Source organism: Tenrec ecaudatus, unplaced genomic scaffold, assembly GCF_050624435.1.
Source record: "Tenrec ecaudatus isolate mTenEca1 unplaced genomic scaffold, mTenEca1.hap1 Scaffold_475, whole genome shotgun sequence".
Classification (NCBI taxonomy): domain Eukaryota; kingdom Metazoa; phylum Chordata; class Mammalia; order Afrosoricida; family Tenrecidae; genus Tenrec; species Tenrec ecaudatus.
The window spans coordinates 112,756-136,657 of NW_027459384.1; the positions used below are offsets into that span (position 1 = coordinate 112,756).

The 23,902-nt window shown below is 41.3% G+C and overlaps 1 pseudogene; it reads left to right on the forward strand.

Annotated features, from left to right (window-relative positions):
* The first annotated feature begins 11,393 nt into the window (after positions 1-11,393).
* Positions 11,394-13,040, forward strand: LOC142436614 (inositol oxygenase pseudogene; annotated as a pseudogene).
* The last annotated feature ends 10,862 nt before the right edge of the window (positions 13,041-23,902 follow it).

The window sequence follows — 23,902 nt, forward strand, 5'->3', positions numbered from 1 at the left end:
TAACGGGGCTATGGAGGCTTCGATTGAAGGTGAGGGATAGAGTTAAGTTAGGTTCAGGCGAAGGATGACGGTTAGGAGTAAGGTTAGTTGTAGGGGGAACTGCTTGTTCACAGAAGATTTGGGGTTAGGATTAGGCTTAGACTTAGGGTAGACATACGGTTAGCGTTAGGGCTTGCTTTAGGGTGAGCCTTTGGTTAGGGTTCAGTTTAAGGTTAGGAGAATACAGTTAGACCTAGGCTTAGGGTTACATCTCTGTTTAGGTTTACACCTAGGGTTAGCTTTTCACCTAGTTTAGGGTTAGGATTAGGGTTGTTTTTAGGATAGGATTTAGGTATGAGGTCTAATTTAAGTGTTGGATTATTGGAAGTACATCTGCTCTCACTGGTTTTCCTTCACTGTCACAATGTTTCTGAGATTCATGGTTTAAGGGAAATCTTGCTTCTTGCCAGTTTCAAGGTCAAAAGGCGCCACCGGCAGTTTGTTTTCCCGTCAAACTTACTCTCGCTCTTTGAGAATCTTGGGTCTTTGGGAAAGCCGTGAGTCCAGCAAGTTTTTCAGATTAAGTGTGCCCCAAGCAGTAGGTTCTATCTCTGAGCAATACAGCCCGTGGAATTCCTGGGAATCTGGAACCCTGCCATGAAGTTCAGCCTGGTTGTTATTTTCACACGGAAGAAACTCCTTTGAGGTTCCCATGCCTCTGTACACTGATGCTTCCAGCAACGTCATGTCTCACAGGTCAATAGTGGCTCTTTAAGTTTCACTGGTCTAGGAAAAAGGGTGAAGCGCCTGGGTTCCCGTGCTTCACTACTTCATGGCCTGAAGAAGATGTTTATAGGCACATCGGCAAATCCACCGGTGGCAATTCTCTCATATTGTCATTGCGATGGGAAGATTTCTTATTCCCTTGGAAATGTTTTACCATGGAAGACGGGTCCCCACAGAGCTGTCTCTTTTGTGTTGACACTAACTCTGCTGAATTTAGCTGCCAGCATCTGCGTGTCCTCCCTTTCCTTTAAGGTCGATGGAGATGCACGAGTGTAAGGAGAACGGTGAATGGTGGCCGTTCGTAACCCAGAGTCATCAGAAACCGCAGAGTAAATTTTAGGAACGTAGACGTAGGATACCGGAGAAAACTTCTCTCAGGGACTTCAGTGAACTCTCCTTACAATGCTGAGGCCTGATATACCTAGTGCCTGGGGGCAACCCAGCTCCAGTTCATCGAGAACTCTTCCCACAACGTGATGTTTTTCACTAAGTTTTAAAACTCAACCTGGAAATTGAAGAGGTGATCTGAATGTTAGAAACCCCAGAAGAAAGAAGAAAAAAAGTAGAGAAACTTCCAATCTTTTCTCAGAAACTGAAAAGAAAAAGTCTAATATCCTCCTCTTTCTTTTTTTTTATATTTCTTTTTTAAAAAAACATTTTATTAGGGGCTCATACAACTCTTATCACAATCCATACATATACATACATCAATTGTATAAAGCACATCTGTACATTCTTTGCCCTAATCATTTTCTTTTTTTACATTTTATTAGGGGCTCATACAACTCTTATCACAAACATACATATACATACATCATTTGTATAAAGCACATCCGCACGTTCCCTGCCCCAATCATTCTCAAAGCATTTGCTCTCCACTTAAGCCCTTTACATCAGGTCCTCTTTTTTTCCCCTCCCTCCCCGCTCCCCTCTCCCTCATGTGCCCTTGGTAATTTATACATTGTTATTTTGTCATATCTTGCCCTATCCAGAGTATCCCTTTTCCCCCTTCTCTGCTCTCCCTCTCCCAGGGAGGAGGTCACATGTGGGTCCTTGTAATCAGTTCCCCCTTTCCAACCCACTCACCCTCCACTTTCCCAGCATCGCCCCTCACCCCTTGGTCCTGAAGGTATCATCCACCCTGGATTCCCTGTGCCTCCAGCCCCCATATGCACCATTGTACAACCTCTGCCCTAGCCAGTCCTGCAACGTAGATTTCAGATCATGGTAGTTGGGGGGAGGAAGCATCCAGGATCTGGGGGAAAGCTGTGTTCTTCATCGGTACTACCTCGCACCCTGACTGACTCGTCTCCTCTCCTAAACCACTCTATGAGGGGATCTCCAGTGGCCGACACTTGGGCCCTGGGTCTCCACTCTGCACTTCCCCCCTTCATTCAATATGGTATGTATATATATATATACACACACACACACATACATACATATACATACATACATACACACACACATATATGTCTTTTTTTTTGCATGATACTTATACCTGGTCCCTTTGGCACCCCCTGATCGGACTGGTTGGTGTGCTTCTTCCATTTGGGCTTTTTTGCGTCTGAGCTAGATGGCCGCTTGTTCACCTTCAAGCTTTTAAGACCCAAGACACTATCTCTTTTGATAGCTGGGCACCATCAGCTTTCTTCGCCACATTTGCTTATGCACGCATTTGTCTTCAGCGATCCTATCATGGAGGTGTGCAGTCAATGGTATGATTTTTTTGTTCTTTGATGCCTGATAACTGATCCCTTTGGGACCACTCGATCACACAGGCTTGTGTGTTCTTCCATGTGGGATTTGTTGCTTCTGAGCTAGATGGCCGCTTGTTTATCTTCAAGCCTTTAAGACCCCAGTCACTATCTCTTTTGATAGCCGGGCACCATCAGCTTTCTTCACCACATTTACTTGTTCACCCGCTTTGGCTTCAGCAGTTGTGTCGGGAGAGTGAGCATCATAGAGTGCCAATTTAATAAAAGAAAGTATTCATGCATTGTTCCTCCTCTTTCTTAAGATTTGCTTCCATCTATTGAGGAATCAATCTCCTTAGGCTGAAAATCAGAGAAACTGTTGGGACACAGAAAGCACAGAGAATGTTAAGAGATTCTGATATTTTAAAAACCTCAGTTAAGAGTGGACATTTATTTTACCATGTTTTCTCATTCCTCTGCATATTTGCTGGAGAGTTAACTTCTCTCTCTTTATCATGCCATCTCACTTACTGCCAGTAATGACAGTGGAACATGTAGGGTTTTGAGACTCAAAATAGGCAAAGGGTATGAAATGGAACTTGACTGAAGGAGACATTTAAGTTGCAAAAATACAAATATATTAACTCACATTAATCATTGCTGCTATTATTGTTTGTTTGATTGGCATTGGGGTTTTTTTTGAAGATATTTTCTTGGAATGGGTGGTTATAGAATAGCCATATTATCTGGAAAGCATTTTAAGCACTTTGATGAAGTCATTTTTCATATCTAAGCTCAATGTGGTGTGATTTTTGGTTTGTTGCTTCCATGGGTGTTCATTGTGCATCACAGAAATACAGAATCATAGAACATGTCAGCAGTTTCTCTGCATAACATGCTAAATGGGACAAATAACACGAGAAGCTGTACTAAATGGAAAACACATCAAGGTTGTAGGAAACTCCGCTAATAATCTGTGATATGCAGGTGATATAAAGCTACATGTTCTAAGATAGCAGGATTTGAAAACATGTTCTAAGGTGATAGCAGGATTTGAAAACTTACTGATGAAGTCCAGGAATTTCCGCCTTCTCTGTACACCACAATTCAATGTAAACAAAATGAATCTATGGGACAATGGAAAATATGGGAAATAGAGACAAGATTAAAGTTGGGATGGAGTTCATTTTGCATGGATCTACAATTAATATTCATGGAAACCCCAGTCAATGATGCATTTCATTGAGCAAACCTGTTGCACAGAACTCTTCAAAGATTGAAGAGCAAGGATGTCCCTTTGAGGACTGAGATACACCTGGCCCAAGCTATGAAGTTTTCAATTGTCTCATATGCACGTGAAAGATGGAGAATGAATGAGAAAGATCTAAAATTAAACAATGTATTTGAATTATGGTACTGGTGAATAATTTCATGGTGTGATGGACTGCCAGAAGAACAAACAATCATATATTGGATGATGTACACTTGTAATCATTAGTAGAAAGAAGTGAGCATGTTATTACTTCATCTCAAGTACTTTGAACATGTGTCAAGGAAATCAGAACTTGGAAGAGGACATCCTGCTTGATAAAGCATAAGGTCATTTTTAAAAGGATGACCTTTAAGAATATACATTGCCACAGTAACCACAACAAAGGCCTCATACATGAAAATTGTGAGGATGAGGCAAGACCTGTGTTTAATTGTTTTCTCTAGTGTTTCTGTGAGTTCAAACTGATTTGATAGGTCTTAAAACAGCAAAATGCAATGCCAATGGCAAACATTGCACTCCATGGAGAGGAAGTGAACTCATTCAACTTTCTAATTGGAACCAGATTAAGGATACCATTAAATACGAATCTTATTTCATATCATGCTGCAAATCTTAACTATAGCTATCAATCAACAAATGAAAAAACAGAGGCATCCAAATGGTAATAAAGAAGTAAAACTCTCTAAACATAGAAAACGCAAAAGCTTGAGAAGAAAATTATTGCAACTAGTTGGAAGGGTAAGCCATTTCACAAGTTATAAGGGAAACATAGAAAATCAGTTTGGTTCCCATACCAATAGAGAAAGCTCTTAAAAGAAAATCAGAAAATAATACAATTTGCAATAGCCACCTCAAGCATAAAACAAATTGGAATAAGCCTAAGCAGAGAAACAAAAGTCTCATAGAAAGAAAACACTATTCCAAGAAACCAAAAGACATACACATCATTCAAATAATGGGTCATAATCATGAGTAAGTAGTAAGCCTTAACTTTGTGAAAATAAGACACTCTAAGCGATCTATCACTTTAATGCAATTCTGAACAAGATACCAGTGTCTATATTTAAGGACATGGAGATTACTAACCAAATTTTAAAAGAAATTACTCAAATTAAAAAAAGAGAAAAAACCTGGCATACAATGTCAAAATGACCCCCACCCCCATACTCTCCCAAACAGTTTCTACTGGAGTTTCCTCTCAATCTGCTCCTAAGCAGTGGGAACAAAATGAACCCAAGACACAGCAGAAGATTTCATCTGTGCTCACACACCCACCTGCTTCTGGTTCCTGGGCCTGAGCTACCCCTGCTGGTATAAGAGCTCTCTTAGTTCAGCCTCCAGCTGTCCTGCATGGTAGGTTGTGTGGGGACTCACATCGACTTTCCCTCTCCTTATCTCCTTGCACAGTGCTTGTCAGTGGTCACAGAGCTCAGCTGCAGGGAGAGCTGGATCTTGGATGTGTGTTGGTCAATGACTATGGTCTCTCAGGGATGGTGTGTATTCGCTAAACCACTCTGACCAATAGAAGTTCCTTCCCATCCACTTAAGGCTTCTCCCAGGGCTCTGTCTGATCCAGTCCCAAGTAACATTGTTGCTGGAGATGGAGTCCCTAGCGATGGTACAGGTGAGAGGGAGAGTCTGTAAAGGCTTCACCACTTGATTGCTTGACTCCTGTAGCTGCATGTGGTGCAGGACCCCTGGAGTCTTATGAAATAAGCATTAAAGGCCCCATATGTCTTTGAATGTGCTGTCATTCACTGCATCTCCCTGCCACTGACCCGATGGGAGACCCAGCACCATCAGGAGGAGGAAGAGATAGGAGGCAGACATTTCTGTATCAAAGGCTCCCTGACTCAGAAGGGTTTGGAATCCCCTGATTGCAGGGCGGTGATGGGGGTGGTCTCATTAAGTAAGAAACCACAACAGGCATTTGTCTAGGAGTGTTCCTGGCTGTTATAGGAGTTTGGGGCTATGAATAGCATACTAAGGTGCAGGCACCTCAGTTCCACAAGAAAGTGTCTCCAGGGATGATTCTTGAATAAAGTTGGATGACAGAGATGGGAGTGATGTGACCAACAGGCATACCTTGAATTAGTAGGCTCTCCAAATTCCAATATTTGAAATTACAAAATCAGAGTTCCAAGGTAGCAGTGTTGTTTGATTTGAACATATGCATCCACTAACTCATGAATTAATTTTTCTTTGTGAGGTCTGAGAGTTATGAACACGCCAGATATTCTTCTGACTGAGGGAAAATCAGAAAACCAAGCAACTGAGCTAGAAATGAACAATCTCTTCTTTCAAAACCAAATCTATTCTGACTCATAGGAACCCTATAAGACTGATTAGAACTCATTGAGCTTCTTCTTACTATAATTATTTACAGGAATAGGCAATGTCATCTTACATATTTACATAGATAGATAGATAACATACGAAATAAACAGTTAATTAAATTATAAAGCAGTACATATGGCTCATCGCCATTCACTCCTATGAGAGAGTTGTGAGACACTGGCAGTCCTTCAAGTCTTGAGGGCTGCTGGGTAGTCCTCTGTAGAGCAATTCAGGCTATCTGGCTACAGGCAGCACACAGCAAGTCAGGTCAACAGTCAGCCAGATGACAGGGTCCGACAGTCCCCAGCTCAAAAGGTGTAGATTACAATGGTGTGGAGGATCAGGTCTTGAAGGAACCTCAAATTACAGCGACACAGTCCATGGATTAGGTGTCCCACAGGTAGTGTAGCTTGCAAATTGAGGCAAAGAAAAAGTAAAGTAGCTGCACACTGGTCCGATGATCAATGATCAAAGAGCAAGAGACAAGAGAGGCGAGGCTCTCCGAGCTATTTATCTCTCCGCACTTCAATTAATGTTTTTATTAGCCAGGTTGGCACAATAAACTAACAACCTCAGCTCCCGAGTGATCCCTGCACTCTGAAGAAGAAACATTGAGGTCTTTTAGACTCAGATTTCTGGAAAATCTCATTATAAAGAAGACCAAACTCCTCATAAGTGGACTAATAAGTAATATAATGAGAAATCAATTATATATTGGTATTGTCAATAATTTCATCTGGCTGGCATGCACAATAAGTGCTCATGGAAGTGAGACATACTAGTGTTAGCCACTGATATGCCATCTTTTGACTGCTGGATGACCTGCTCCGTTCCCCTCTCATCTGGGAAAGTCCTGCTAGAGAATAATTTTGGAATGCACTCATGTTCTCCGGATCAGAACATTGTAATTAATAATATTTTTGCTTTTAATGTTGTAACCAGTACATTCCTATTTTTATGTTATTAAACAGAATGTTATAATCAGTGCTATACTGTGTAATGCTCACTAGCTTTAAAGAATAATAACATTAATATTGCTTTCTGCTTCTGTCCATGCTTGCATAAGTCCTAGACAAATGATAAATGAGTTTTTGCCTTTATAGATGGACTGAAATGTCTACTCGGGACTCCAATCAAAGAATCGCTTTTAAATTCTAGCAGTCCGGTTATAACCGAATAAAGACTCTTTTAAATTATCGTAACATTATAGTGGCTGTCATTCATTTCAAACCACAACAGAAGCAAAAGTCAAGAAATCAAGTGAACCATTGGATTGGATGAATCTGCTGCATAAGACTTCTTGAAAGTGTTGAATAAAAGGATGTTACCTTGAGGATCATAAGGTACACCTGCCAGAGATTTGTTATTTTCTGTTTCTTGTTTACCCCCTCAAACTCTTTTATTAGGACATAATCCAGACACATCATTCAATAGTTGTCATATCATGTGACTATCACAATCAGCTTCAAGCATTTTCTTCCTTCTTTTATTTAATATCAACTCCCCACTAGCTCCCACATTCCATGTTGTGCCTTCCAGGACCCCTAATGTAGTTATAGTTTCTACAGAGTCACCCACCCTGGGTTCTATATAGCAAAACTACATAGAAAAATATATAAAAGAGTCAAGATGGCTGCTAACTATAACAACAACAAGGACAAACTGCAATTCAAAAAGCAAAAACAGAAAGTATAGAAAAACAAGATTAAGATCAAAGAGTACTGAAAGGGAGAGCAAATAATGTTTTTAATTATTCAAGTCAGAGTTTTTATTTCAATCTACTATTATCATCTCTGATTGATAGCTAGGTTATTCCTATACCTTAATTATGGTCAGACAGAAATCACAGAGACTTATTGCATGTATAAATCCTGCAAATGTGTTTTGGTCTTTGACTGTCATCCATAGCCTTCTTAAAATCAGTGTTTAAAAACTTGTTAGGGCGTGGTCAAGGGTAATGCAACCAAGAGGAATTACTGAAACCCAAATGAAGACTGAGCATGATAGTCGGACAAGAGGAAAGTCAAAGGAAATAGAGGAAAGAGCTAGGAGGCAAAGGGCATTTATAGAGGTCTAAATAAAGGCATGTAAATATTTATATATACATTTATATATGATAATGGGGAAATACATCTCTGTGCATATATGTATAGGTTTAGTATTAAGGTAGCAGATGGACATTGGGTCTCCACTCAAATACTCCCTCAATGCAAGAATATTTTGTTCTATTAAACTAACATTCAATGATCCTCACCCTCTCGACACAATCACTGAACACAAAGCGGGTGAATAAGTGAATGTGATGAAGAAAGCTGATGGTGCACAGCTATCAAAAGATACAGCGGCTGGGGTCTTAAAGGCTTGAAGGTAAATAAGCAGCCATCTAGCTCAGAAGCAACAAAGCCCACATAGAAGAAGCACACCAGTCTGCGTGATCATGAGGTGCCGAATGGATCAGTTATCAGTCATCAAAGAATAAAAAATCATATCATTCTGTGCTCACCTCCATGATATGATCACTGAAGACAAATGGGTGCATAAGCATATGTGGTAAAGAAAACTGATGGTGCCTGGCGATCAAAAGATATAGTGTCTGGGGTCATAAAGCTTGAAGGTAAACAAGTAGCCATCTAGCTCAGAAGCAACAAAGCCCACATAGAAGAAGCACACCAACCTGTGCGATCATGAGGTGTTGAAGGGATCAGTTATCAGGCATCATCAGAACAAAAAAATCATATCACTGTGAATGCCGGGGGGGAGGGGAGGAGTGCAGACTGGAGACCCAAAGCCCATTTGTAGGCCACTGGACAACCCCTTACATTGTCTCAGGGAGGAGATGAACCAGACAGGATGTCGTGCAGCAACAATGGAGCATAGTTCCTAAATGATCCCCAGACCCCCAAACACTCTATCATGATCCCAATTCTACCTTACAAATCTGGCTAGAACAGAGGGTGTACACTGTTACAAATAGGAACTGGAAACACAGGGAATCCAGGGTAGATTATTCCCTTCAGGACCAGTGGTGTGAGTGGTGATACTGAGAGGGTGGAGGCAGGGTGGGTTGGGAAGGGGGAACCAATTATAAGGATCTACATATAACCTCCTCCTATGGGGACGGACAACAGAAACATGCATGAAGAGAGACGTTGGACCGTGCAAAATATGACAAAATAGTGATTTCTAAATTATCAAGGGGTCATGAGGGAGTGGTGAGGGAGGGGATAAATGAGGGACTGATGCCAGGGGCTTAGGTGAAGAGTTAATATTTTGAGAATACTGAGGGCAATGAATGTAAAAATGTGCTTTACACAATTGATGCACGTGTGGGTTTTGATAAGAGTTGTATGAGCCCCTAATAAAATGATTTTAAAAAGAGGCACAGACAATGGTTATTAGGAAAAAAATTGAGCTCTGATACCATGCTCTGCTGCAGAATTGGATGTTACTATTGACAATCCTTGGATCACATATGTTGATGTTATTCTTCCATGTGGGCTTAGTTGATGGTACACTTAGATCACTGCTTGTTTGAAAACAAGACTTAAGATTCTAGACACTATTGTTTCTGATAGATACCATCTAATTTCTTCACCACACTTTGCAACTACATCTTCTGTATTTCCTTCAAAAGGGAATTTTGTAAGAATTAACTGTTCTTAGAATGTAGCTTGGGTTAATTATGAGCTCCACATCCATCCCTTACTCTGTTTATTCTATTCACCTCTGGTTCACCTTAGAGACATCTTGTTATTTTATGGCAGATAACTTTATCAATCATCTCTTTGAAGCATAAGGTAATTTTGTTTATAGTGTCATTGATTCAGCCCAGGATAATATATTTAAAACACAATTAAGAAAAGGTAATTGAATAAATGTACAGCCTTAGTATTTTCAATTGCCTGTGAAAAGTGAATGTGAAAGTTGAACATTCTTCAATGCATACAAAGGAAGACTGAAGAAGAATCAACGTATTAGAATATAGTAAAGGCAAAAGAACATTAAAAGTACCATGGACTGCCAAAAGTTAAAACAAATGTGCCATTGAAGAAACATGGCTACAGTGCTCCTTAAAGGCAAAGATGGCGATATTTTGCTTATGTACTTTGCACATGTTATCAGGAGAGACCAGTCCCTAAAGAAAGACATCACATTGGGGAAATTAGGGCAAGTGAATGATAAAGAAATCTCCTCAATGAGATGGACTGATGCAGGAGCTGCAAAAAATGGGCTCAAACATGAGAACATTGTCAGAATGGCAAAGGACTGAGTCATGTCCCTTTTTGTTAGACACAGGTTTGCTATGAGCTAGAACTGACTCAGTGACACCTATGAAGAATCAACTACATTTGTGACAAATTATTGGTTTACCACATAAGCTCTTCCCTGTTGGACCATTATATAAGTGTCAGAGTATATTCATAATCTATAGCAGAAATTAAACACTCGTCTTTGTGTTCTTTAATGACTTACATCTACCACACGGGACTAAGAAGACCTCTCTAGGACTTCCAATGCTCTAACTTTTAAAGGGAGGTGAGTTTTATCTTTCTCTGCTAGAGAGACCACATATTCAAACCTATCAGTTGATTGGTGGGGCTTGATGAGGTCATCCACTCCTGGAAAGATGGCCAGTCCAAAGAGGGACTTAGAAGTCCTAAGTGGGACTTCTACTCTTTTTCATAAGTTTGAAGAGGCACAGAGGGTATAAGCTTGAACTATGGAAAATGAGCTACACAGATAAATATCCACAATGACTGAATCAGATTTCATATATGAGCATCTGGGTGATAAAGTCATTTCTTAACCAATTGCTTAATTCACTCTCACCCTCCAACACATTCCTCACAATTTTTTATATTCTTTGAATCACAGTAAGGTGTGATGACTGAAACTTTGTGTATGATGGCTGAGTCAGGATTCTAAGGCATTGGTTCATGATGATGGAATCCGCCTGGTTGATAAGAGTTCATAGAATGCCATCTCTTTCATGATGAGACCTACTGTGAGCAGCCAATGAGGAGGAAGATAGCTTCCTTGTGGGTGTGGTCTTATCATTTAAAAGGATTCTCTGAATGGTCTTTAGCTTTGTTCTGGACCTGGACACTTCATCTGACCTGAAGGTTTGGGGACTTGAGACAAAATCCTGTAATTGTGTTTCTGGAAGTTGTCGGTCTCAATTTGCTTGAGAAAGAAGTCTGCCATCTTACCTCCCATCTTGCATTCATCAGCCACTGGATATACTTGATTTAGGATAAGAGTCAGGACAGGAATCTGAGCCTTGTCAGCCTCTGCAACTGTGAGCTGAAATATGCAGTAACATGAAAACTGTCTACATTAGTGGGTCTCACCCTGTGGATTGCCACCCCTTTGGGGGTAAAACGACACATTCACAGGGGTCGCCTGATTCATAACAGTAGTAAAATTATAGTTATAAAGTAGCAATGGAAATAATTGTATGGTTGGGGGAACTGTATTAAATGGTCATGGTATTAAGAAGATTGAGAACCACTGCTCTAAATGGTCTTGAGAAGCTAAGTTTGGAGGGGCCAAGAAGTTGAAGGCCTGGGTCCTTAAACTTGGCTCTCCTTGAGGCCATTGTGAATTGAGGTCACTCTATTTTGCATTATGAACATATGGATATAGTTGCTCTACTCAATATAAACAGAGTAACCAGATTAGGGTGTCCTGTTTACCCTCAATCTCTTTAACACCTCAATACCTATTCAGGGACTTGGTGTGTCTTACATCTTCTCTTTGTGTAATTCTTCATTATGTGTATCAACTTGCTGGCGTCGAGGTTATCTGTAGTGTGGCAGGCATGTAAGGATGTCAGTGTTGGAGCTGTGCTCCAGTGTGAACTTATTCCTCCATTTATCATGAGCTGGAGGCTTCAAAACCACCAGCTTCTGCGATTCAGAGAGATAACAGTCGGCTCCCCTAGAGACATACGGCAGTGTTTCCCAAGGTACATGATACTGCCCATGAAGCAAAATGGAAATGTCCATTCAGTGTAAAAGTGATACCAATGTTTTTTAGAGGGGAGAAAGATGGGGCTTACTACTCCCATTAAGTATTGCAGTCTTGGATGATTACATAAGACTGGCTAGGTCTGTTGTGGGATACACTGTTTCTCTCTGGCTCCATACTCTTGAAGAGTTCCCGGAACCCACAATGGTTGGCCAGCTGAAGATGGAGCCCAGAATGGGCAAGGGGAAGGCCATCTTCTGAAACTACACTTGTGGCCAGCTCCTGGACCTCGTCTTTGCCAGCTATAGACTCATGCACACACACCAGGTGGTGGACTTCATCAGAGGGAAGCATGCCCACTTCGGAATCTGCTCCTCCAAGGAGATGACAGTCCTGGAGGCCATAGACCTGCTGGACCAGCTGGTGGATGAGTCGGATCCGGATGTGGACGTCCCTACCTCCTTCCATGCCTTCCAGACTGTGGAGGGCATCCGGAGGGCACATCCCCACAAGGACTGGTTGTACCTGGTGGGGATGCTGCATAATCTGGGGAAGTTGCTGCCCCTGGTCAAGGAGCCCCAGTGGGCCGTAGTTAGAAACACCTATCCTGTGGGCTGCTGGCCCCAGGCCTCTGTGGTCTTCTGCGACTCAACTTTCCAGGACAATCCAGGCCTCAGGGATCCTCTATACACCTCTGAGCTTGGGATGTACCAGCCTCACTGCAGCCTGGGGAATGTCCTCATGTACTGGGGCCATGATGAGTATATGTACCAAGTGATGAAGTTCAACAAATTTCCTCTAGTTCCACTCCTTCTATGCGTGGCACACCGGTGGTGACTACCGGCAGTTGTGTAGCCCTGAACATGCCACCTCGGGTTCAGGAGTTCAACAAGTTTGAACTCTACATCAAATGCCCAGACCTGCCTGATGTGGACATACTGCACCCCTATTACCAGGGGCTCATTGGCAAGTACTTCCCCAGAGTCCTCAGTTGGTGACCATCCTGCATGCCCAAGACAACCTTGTGATCATGGAGACAGGCCTGGCCCACCCCACTTCCTTGATAGACCCCACCCACCTGACTGTGCTCAGGTTTGCATCAATAAAGACCTTAAAGTGTCAAAAAAAAGTACAATCTTGGAAACCCATAAGGGCAGTATACTCTGTCCTACATGGTTGCCATTCATCAGCATTGACAGTGACAATAAGCTATTTTTATACATCATTGGGGACTATAGGCTTTATTACAAAAGTTTTCAATTACCAGCAAGGGTGTAAGTTTTCTGTTTTTCTAAGAAGGGGCCTCAAACTAGGGACAAGAAGTGAAGAAACCAATGATATATAACCTTGAGTGACTTCGAGAGCAGTTAAAATTTATTCTACAGGATGGCAATGAGGGGAATAGGACTAAATGAAATGGGGCTTGATTTACTTCATTTTACATGACACAATGTGGCATCCTTGAATGGATCTAGTATGATGGGTCTCTTTTCAACAGTCAAGAGTGCCTGTATTTCTGGAGATCTTCATGAATCTTGGCATCCAAGTTTCACTGGGTCTAGAAGATTCCAAGGGCAGAGGTCTTGGTTTCCAAGAACATGCTTTGCTCCTGCCTGTTATTATATGAGGGTACTAGAATCCTATCTGTCTGCTGGCCTCTATTCTCATATTGTGTAGAAGAGAGAAATTAAGCTAGCAAGGGTGGATTGGGGTAAAGCTGTTGATGTCAGATGCATCCTGTAATCTTGGCCTCCAAATGGCCACATTATCATACCAAAGATAACTTCATCCTCATGAACCTAATCCAAAACAATCCCATATGCATCACAAAAATGAATGTCTTAAAAATGACAGAAACACAGAAGCAGAGGTTATGAGTTAGGAAACATGGTAAAGAAGAAATGACATTAGCTACCTATGTGTGTGATGATTGCATCCCAAGGTCTATTAGGATGGCTGTGAGAAAAATGTACAGTCAGAAATATGGTGGTTGCTTATTGAATCAAATAATCAGATGGCTTACTACGCGGGATAGACAAATACAAGAGGAATGACTGTTCACTCATCAAATGGAAATGTTGAGAACTATATTGAACCACAATGCTCCCTGTGATGGAATATCTGTGCAAATACAAGAAAATCTTGCCAATACAGTGAAGAGTCAAATTTACCCACCAATCACTAATGAAGAAATTAAAGAATTCTTCCAACCACTTCAGTATGAAATTGACCTACCATGCAGTCAAGTAGCATAGATAATTATTGGTAAGTGGAATGAGAGATTAGGAAACAGAGGAAAGAAAAGCAGTTGGAAAACGGGGTCCTTCTGATAGAAATTTGGAAATCACATATACCTTTGTAAAAACCACAAATGGCTGCTATACATATAGGCTTATACCAATGTAATTCACTGAAGTAAAATCAAGTACGTCTGTGGAAAATGTTTTAGAGTACAAAAGATACCCCAGTCCCAAATATAAATTAAGGACAGCATTTACTCAGCCATAAGGACAAAAAGATGACACAAAACCACAGATACATAATGTGGATGAGGAATGCTATTAGCACAAAGTCATAAGAGCATTAAATATTCACAGTCAGGTTGTTACATCACTAAGACACAGAATACAGGAGACTTTCAAATTCGTGAGTAACTGAAAGTTCATTAATCACAATAGAATGGGGGATTATAGAAGCCCAAAGAGGAGCAAAATGTCAACACATGCTTAGAAGATTAGCCCTTCCAAACAAGGCAGTCTGGGAAAGATGGCTAGGTTACAACTTTTGTGTATGCAACCTCGAGTACTGTACTATCTGTCAAGGACACACACTCAATCCACTAAGGGACTGCTCTATAATGCCTTGACTGAATAGAGGGTAGAGGTAATCCACTCTCCAATGTACTCTACCTGAGGGCAAGATTATTTACTTCATTGTGTCATTATCTCAAGGAATTCATTGATGTGAGTTTGTTTTTTTGTTGTTGACTTTGTATGTTATGTATACCCTGACCAAAGTGAAATTATAAAGTGTAAGGCCAAACATAATAGAGATTTTGGAGGAGCTTGTTATCTTCAGTCAAAATGAAGCTGGGACCATGAAGCTGAAGACATGAGTCAAAGACATGAGAGCACAAATATAACCTTTGGTACATCACACATGAATGTCAAGACCATCTCACGTACAGATATGATTAATTGAACGTGAACAACAGGAAACTGGATCAGCTGTAAAATGGCATCAATAGTATTATGTATGAAGAAAGCAACATCATTCCCAAGACAGAAAAGAAAGAATGATAGAGGCGAACATCAAGGAGACTGATACCTGCCACTGGTAGAAATGTAGGTAAAGCAAACGGAAGAAATGATGAAGGAAGAGCTGAACAGAACATTTTAAAGAGCAACTTAAGAAGACATTGAAGTATTGAACTGAAACACGTTACTCACGGGGAAAACCATCAAAGTTATCATAGTGAGAACAAGGAGAATTTCATTCAGTATATGTGGTAGAGAAAAGAGAGGTGGGAATAGGCTCACACCCCAAGAAAGCTTTGCCTGAAATAATCTAAAGAAAAATATTGGCAGAGCCATTTATAAACCGAATTGTTTGTGGCTTTCTTTCACCAGAGAACCTAAACATATAGTCATTTCTGCAAAGCTCTTTATTAATAGCTCTGTAATCAAGAGTGGATATTTTCATCCATCTGGTCAGAATTGAGGACAGGGGACTAAGCTCGCTCTCTTTAAATGTCTACAGGGGAACTCCCTTAAGTCTACCCTCCTTAAAATCTCTTCTTTTGGGGGTTGAGATTCTACCCTCCTTAAAATCTCTTCTTTTGGGGGTTGAGATGAAAGGGTTGGGGACTAAGCCTTAAACTTGCTCTTCAGACATGCGACTTTTGGCAGAAGTGTTGTGGCATCAAATAAATGATGAACACTATAATGCCTTGATAATTTAGAAGAGACTATTTGGTTATCACTGGACTGCTAGAATCTAAAAGTGACTCTTTGATTGCAGTTCTAAGTGGATATTTCAGTCAATCTTTAAAGGCAAAAGCTCATTTATCATTTGTTTAGGGCTTAAGCCAACATGGACAAAAGCAGAAAGTAAAACTAATGTTATTCTTCTTTAAAATGAGTGAGTCCTACGGGGTACAGGATTGATGATAACATCCTGGTTAATAAAATAAAAATAGCAATATCCTGGTTACAACATCAAATTCAACAACATTATTAATTACAATTTCCTGATCTCCAGAACATAAGAGTCCATTTTAAAATCAAACACTGGTGAGACTTTCTGAGATGGGAGGGTGAAGGATGAAGATCATTCATTCAAAAAGATGGCGTGATTGTGACTAGTGATAGTCTGTCTCAGAAGAACAGATAATAATTTTAAAATGTTTAAAATTCTGTTGTGAAATAATTCTTTATTGTGACTTAGGTGTGGATTTTGTTTGGGCCGGGTCCGAACCAAGGCAGCCACCTGTACCAGCTTCTCGAGAAGACAAATGACCTGGCTGAAATGGAAAGCATCTGCCTCCAGCAGTTCAAAAAGCTTACCTCCTGGGGCAGAGCACAGCCTCTTCTCCCCAGTGTTCCAGGAAGCAAGTTTTCTGAGAACAAGATTATTTACTCACAGACCCCATCCTGGCTCAAATCCTGCAGCTACAGCACTAAAACCTCCCTTCCCCTTATCAACGCATATGTCCTTGGCTTGGACCCTATTTAAGTCCCACTGCCTCACTACCAGGTGCTATTTCCCTGACCTAATATGTTGGGTCTCAGAACCTTCCCAGGGGCTCAAGATGCCTCCATCCCTTTCTCTGCTCTCCCTTCCCTCCTGGGAGTTCTTTCCCTGCCTCAGTAAAATCTTTCTCAACTTCACATTCCTGGCTAAATTCTATCTCTGTTCTGCACCTCTGTTAAACCTCTCATATTTATTCATCAGTTTCATATTCAGTAATTTAAGTTATTTTCCAAATCGGCAATTGCTTGTAACTATCCATAGCCTATAACCCCTCCTGAGATATTAATGTGCTACCATTAGCAGGAACGCAGGATGCTAAGGCAAGGGACTTCAAGGGGGTCAGCAAACACATGAGCAGCTGCATGCATGTATAAGTGTTCTTTCACAGAAATTATCATCGGGGTCCTTTTGGCTGGTTCATTGTAATGTTCCTCAAAGAAAGCAGATAAGGTAGGCCATACATACATTTTATTTTCAACCAATTATTATTTTTTTTGCCAAAGCTGAAATATCATGTGGAATGATTGTATCTTCTCAGACAATTCGAGGCATGTTGCATTTGGTCCTTGCAGGGATCAATTGAACTCATTCATGATGACAAACACATCAACCAAGTAAGCTATATCTGCAGTTCACTTTTATCACTGAAAGGTGCTTCGAACTACGGTCTTGCTATCTGATTGAGAAACGCTTTGAGTTCACTATGAAGCTCAAAAACATGTTTTAAAATTCTTCCTCTTGACTACCATCTCACTTCAGTGGGAAATAACAGACCATAACTTGGCGTATCTAACTTGTTACACAGTTGGGAAAACAGTCGACTGTTTAAAGTGCTCGTCATTACAAAATTGACAGAAATTATGACGCTTTTCATCACTTCTTGTAACTCTTGTGGCAGCATCTTCATTGCTAATATTTGCCAATGAATCATACAGTGAGTTCTGATGAATTCTGGTCACTCATTCAGTACCAAACGTTGAAATCCAGATCGACATACTAGCATAACTGGAGCCCCATCTGTGAAAACACCACAAACCTTTCCCCAAGAGATCGTATGTTCTTTCAGAAATGAACCAAATGTATCAAATACTTCAAGTGCAGCAGTTGTCATTTCAAGAGGTTTACAAAAAAGAAACGCATCTTTAAAGTTGTCATTCATACACCTCACGTAAAAGAGTAACTGTGAACAGTTTGCAAGGTCTGTAGATTCATGAAGCTGGATACTAAATATTGGAATTGGAGCAGATTTAATTTCTTGGATTATCTGATCAAAAATATCAGCAGACATGTCAGCTATTCTCTGGGGACAGTGTCATTAGGTGAGGAAATTACACTCAATTTTGTAACAAATTCATTTCCGATCAGAACCCAACAAGGACTTTGGCCACTGGCAACAGTAAATTCTCAGCAATGGTGTGAGGTTTCATAGCTCTGGCGATTCTGAGTGCCACCAAATATGAAGATTCAACGGCTGCTACTTTTTCTTTGTGGTACTTGCTACCAATATCAAGTCTGGCTTTCTTGAGTCCATCAGCTTTGCTTATAAAATAGTTGGTATCCTTGCTGGCAAAGCTCCGATGCTTGTTATCAAAAAGGCATTTTAGTTTGTTTGGCTTCATGGATTTGGCTGATAGGACTTCACAACAAATACCATATTGCGGTTTCTCAATTCCTGCTGCAATGATTGAGGTAAAAACATACTGCAAAAAATCCCTACTATATTTTCTCAATGTTCTTTTCTACATGATCCATTGTCATGTAATGGTTTGCTAGCGAAAATAATATATAACAATAGTTTTAATAATACAAAAGATGATAGATGGCATAGTTCAGTCAATACAGTTCATTAAAGTTTCCTATGATTACGATTCTGTGTTGTTTTCTTTACATACCTGTTACCATCACAAGGGGCAGTATTCACATCAACCACAGCTGAATATAAAAAGACCGATCAGCATCTAGATTAAGTTCCCATGGTACATATGTGTATATATTTGTAGTTGTTGGTGATTTTACATTTACCCAGTAATTATAATTCATGAAATGTTGTTTTACCTTCCATACTGCTGCTTTCAACACAGGCGATGCTTTTAACAGAGTAGCTGCTTTAAACACAGCAGCTGCTTTCTACAGAGTAACTGCTCTCTGCACAGTAGCTGCTCTCTATACATGTATGACTGATCCATATAAGTACATTATGGTGCCAAAACTGTCATATACACCTGTATTTGTACATGATGTATGTAATAGGGTTGGCATGATGATGCAATCACGCCGGGTACTGGTATGTGGGTGTATCTGCATGTGGGCAGTCCTGCCTGGAGACAGAGGAGCTGTCTCTTGGTTCCTAAGAACATTGGAAATATGTGTTTTCCAATGGTCTTAGACCACAACTGTGAAAGTGTCGTTTGATTCCCAAATAGGTCGTGTCCCACAGGTTGAGAACCACAGCTCTAGCATTATATAGGCTTCCTATTATTTATCACAGATGTAGACCAGAAATACATTCATGAATGTGAATTATATCTACAACCAAGTGCCCTATGGAGTTGAAAGCTGAAGCCATCTCCCCTGAGGAAGCATTAAGCAAGGACATTACCATCTAGGTTGCTCCTAAACCACTGATAACAGAGTGCACTCATGAAGGAGTAACTGTGGGGTTTCATTTTCCTATTGACAGTCACCTTAGGTAAAATAACATATGGGGATGGAGAGACTACTGTGGCAGCTCCAGAGCCCTCACCTTCTGGTTTACTTCCTCACAGGTGTGCATGTGCCTTCTGGTTTACTTCGTCACTGGTGTGCATGCCCAGATGCAGTTAGTGCAGTCTGGGCATAGGGGGGAAGTTTGGAGATTGGCAAAGTTATCCTGTAAGACTTCTGGAAACACCTTCGCCAGCTACAGTATGAATAGAATTTGACAAGCTCCCATAAAAGAACGCCTTCCGTGAAAGGGCTGGATCAACACCTACACTGGGGAGTCAAAATATGTCCAGGGCTTTACACAGGGCTATGTCTTCTCCTTGAATGCCTCCATCAGCACAGCTCATCTACAGATTATCAGCCTGAAGCGTAAGGACACTGCCACCTATTCCTGTGTGAGACACACACTGTGAAACCCACATCCTGAGAGCGTCAGGAAACCTGGGGATATGGCAGCTGTGCTCACTGAGGCAGCGACTTCGAATATTTCGCTGAATCCTTTATTTACCAGTAATGCACTTAGAAATGACAGACAATGAAAATTACTTCCTGAGATTGACCTTACTTTCCTGTGACATTAAATCACCCCTCAAGAGAGGAGTATAAAAGTACCTTGGTATGTAGCCTTTGTTCATATCCCTGTGTAAACACTGCCTTGCAGCACTAAGAACAATGCAGACTCTGTGAAGGGCTGATTCAACATCCCCAGAGACAATGACAAGAACACAGTTCATCTGCAAATGGAAGGTTAGAAAATAGAAGACAAGACCCTCTGTTACTCTGTGAGAACTTGAGAGGAAGTCAGTATGATCCCAGACACAAACTCCCTGCTGGGAGAGAGCTGGGCAGCAGGGGGCGCTCAGGACCCACAGATCACAGGACACACTCAGGGGCAGGTGCAGAGGGACTGTTTCAGGGCTGGTTTTCTGTTGTGGTCTGGGGATGTTTCTCCATCTCGCTGTTTCCCCCAAGGGATTTCGCTATTTTTATGACATAGGAATACAATATAAGAAATATGTAAAATCAAACCTATTGCATGTGGGATGTATAATAATGGAATTGAGATCTCAACAGCAGAAAGTGCGGAGGGAGGAGCAAATTAAAATATTTTTTATTCGTATTATACATTACTTATTGATATGCTAAATTTGGCGGCAATTGCATTGTTCAAGTAATGTTTGATAATAGTTGTATTGATTGGATTTCCTTGAAGGCAGATATAATCCTTTCAAAGATTGTAATGTGTTTCGTGATGGGTTTAGTAAGATGCTTTCTGACAATGAATGCCATGCCATTCTCTTGACTGTGCTGTTCCCGGCATAGTAAATCCTATGATTTTATGATTCACATTGGCCAATACCAGTCATTCCATTTATGCTCACTAATGCCTAGGATACCAATCAATACCATGCATCTCATTTATTTTTGACCACTTCCAAATTCCCTAAATTTGTAGTATGCAAATTCCAAGTTCTGGTCCTTAGAAGACTTTCTCAGTTGTTTCTCTCTACCTCGAGTCATGCTCCATCAGTAAATGAAGATGCTGAGGGCTCCACTCGCAGAGGATTTACCCAAATCATGTCCTCATGGCCATCTCCACTCCAAGAAATCAGCCTCTCTTTTGTCACATTTTAGGGCCCTCGAACTTGAGTAGTTTAAAAAATTTCCTACTTTCTTTGCTTAGGCTGTCAGTATTCAACAATGCTTCAAAGGTTTGCATAAGATTTTAGCAGCTTCTTCCTCTGAAGAGGGGAGAGGGGTCCTGTATTGTCTGTTCTTAGTCTGGAAGCTTTGTTGAAATCTGCTGCTTTTGGATGACCCTGCTGGCATTACATATAACACTGACGTATATTCCAGCATGCCAGCAAAGCACAGGCCACCACATTATGATGAGCTACCAGACAGGTGGAGAGAATATAACATTATTTCTTCAGAATATATAAAATAAGTTCTAGCTAATATTTTAAATACAATAAATAAGTAACAGCATAATGCAACCAAATAGTGGAGTATTTCAATTCACCATTTTCAATTATGGACTTAACACTGAAATAGACAGCCATAGTCTCAGGACTTCCACAAGTCTACCCAACCAGGAAGCCTAGTCTTTTTATTTTTCTTTTCTTTGTGTGTGTGTGTGTCCACTTTTTTATCCAACTCTACCCCAAGACCTTCTAATGCTGTCTTTTCCAAACAAGTGAGTACTAATAGCAAGGAATCGTCTATTTTTTCTGGTCTTAGAATTCAGGAGACTCATATCCATGATTCATTACAGCATTGGATGAATGGTTTCCATGTGTCTTCAATGATCATCACTCTGGAAAGGGAGAGACAATTTGCTGCACCTCATGTGGTTTAAAGTCCCCAGTGACTACTCTCAAAATCCAGATGTAGGACATTGTCTTCGTGGGCTGTTATGGCAGCGGTTCTTTGTGTTTCCTGAACCTCAAAGCCTCCTCAGCGAGAGAAAAGTTAACACACTGATGGTTTTATTTAGTTTAGATCAGAGCATTTCAGAGAAACATTTAGGGACTAATTATGAAACTGCTGAAGGTGAAATATTCTCTTTATTAGATTTTTAACATTTTTTCTGAACGGAGCTACAATGTCAGTGAGGCGGTAACAAGGGCCACGTTGACCATGAGTATTCAGAGTGATACACTCATCTTTGGCTTTAATCTGCACAGATTTGTCTGACACTCTGAGTAAAGCTGACATTCCCTGAGATTTTCCTCTCCTCAGGCAGCAGGAAGCGCAGGGCAGACCTGGGCGCTAGGACACACCTGAGAGTCTGTCAAAAGGTGACATTTGGGAGATCAGATTCTTCAAAGTCTTCACTAAGGAGACAGAGGTAATTTCTATCCTGGACATAATTCCCACAGACAATAAGGAGGGACTGTCTGTGAGGGCCCCAAGCTACTTGAGCTGCAGATTCACAATGGGTTTGAAACCATTACTCCCCGGGTGTGGATTGTCAGTGGAGAGCCACCGTTCAAAACTCTCCGTGGGTGGCTGCCAGTGTGTGTGTTGTGTTGTGTGTGTGTTGTGTGATGTTAGTAGGATCAGGTTCTGTCCTTCCTAGCAGTGCCAAGACCCGCACCTCCCCTGCCTTGGGTTTCCAGGGTTATAAGGCTGGAGGAGTCTGACATGGAGGGCAAGGCAGAAATATGCAAAGTGGAAGACATCCATTTTAGACCCACAGGCCACCTCCACAGGGGAAGCCCCCTCATCACCCAGCTGGGGGCCACAGTGTGATTGCTTTCCATTTTCCTTGCAAGATGGGGACTTTCCCCCTAGATCACCTCACTGCTCTTCTCCCAAATCAGGATTGCCACAGGGTTTGAATGCAGGGGTGGTAGGTGGTGGTGGCGGTGGTGTGTGTGTGTGTGTGTGTGTGTGTGTGTGTGTGTGTGTGTGTGTAATCTCTGATCTCTGAATCCTATCTCCAGAGGTGTCTGTGCTCAGGTGCAGCTGGTGCAGTCTGGGGCAGAGGTGAAGAGACCTGGGGAGTCTTTGAGAATCTCCTGTAAGATATATGAGTACAGCTTTACTGGAAGTTGGATCCACTGGATTAGGCAGCCACCTGGAAAGGGCTTGGAATGGATAGGAATGATTTATCCTAATAACGCTGACACCAAGTACAACCCATCTTTCCAAGGAAAAGTCACCATCTCCACAGACAACTCCATCAGCACCATGTCCCTGCAGTGGGGCAGCCTGAAGGACTCAGACACGGCCATGTATTACTGTGCAAGCCCACTCTGACTTCTGAATAACACTCTGGAGCAGCCCACTCTGACTTTTGAATAACAGCAGGGCTATAGAGCAGATTAGGTTAGCTTTCTTCATGAAATTCTGTGTTCAGCCCTTGCTGCCCTTGAAGAATGAGCGGGTGCGTTGTCGTAATAGGAAGATCCTCAGGTCAAATTTCCTGGCCTTTTTCTTACGAAAGACATTCCCAATATTGCTAGAAAATTTCCCCAATAAGTAGCCATGATATCCGTGTATATTCATTTGCTTCCTTTCTTACTTAACTCACCTGCCTGCATTCAACTTGATTTGGGAAACAGCTTTGTAGAAATCTCCAGGTGGAACCCTGGTGCTTTGACATGAGCAAAGTGCTCATGGGTCCCAACCTTTGACTGGTCAGTTACACTCATGAAAATGCTTGATATAGTTTCCTGGGTAAAAGTGGCCTTACCAGGAGGAGACTCTGGAGCCTGCTGAGCTAGGGCGACTCAGTTCAGAAATGTCTATCTCCTTCCTTCCCATCTTTCTCCTGAAGGTGCTTGTTGTACCATGTGGTCAGTGTCAGAGAGAGGATAATTGGAATCGGATTAGGCAGCACCCAAGGAGAGGCCATGGTGTATGGAGATCTCCTACTATTGGTTAATGAGGTAGTGAC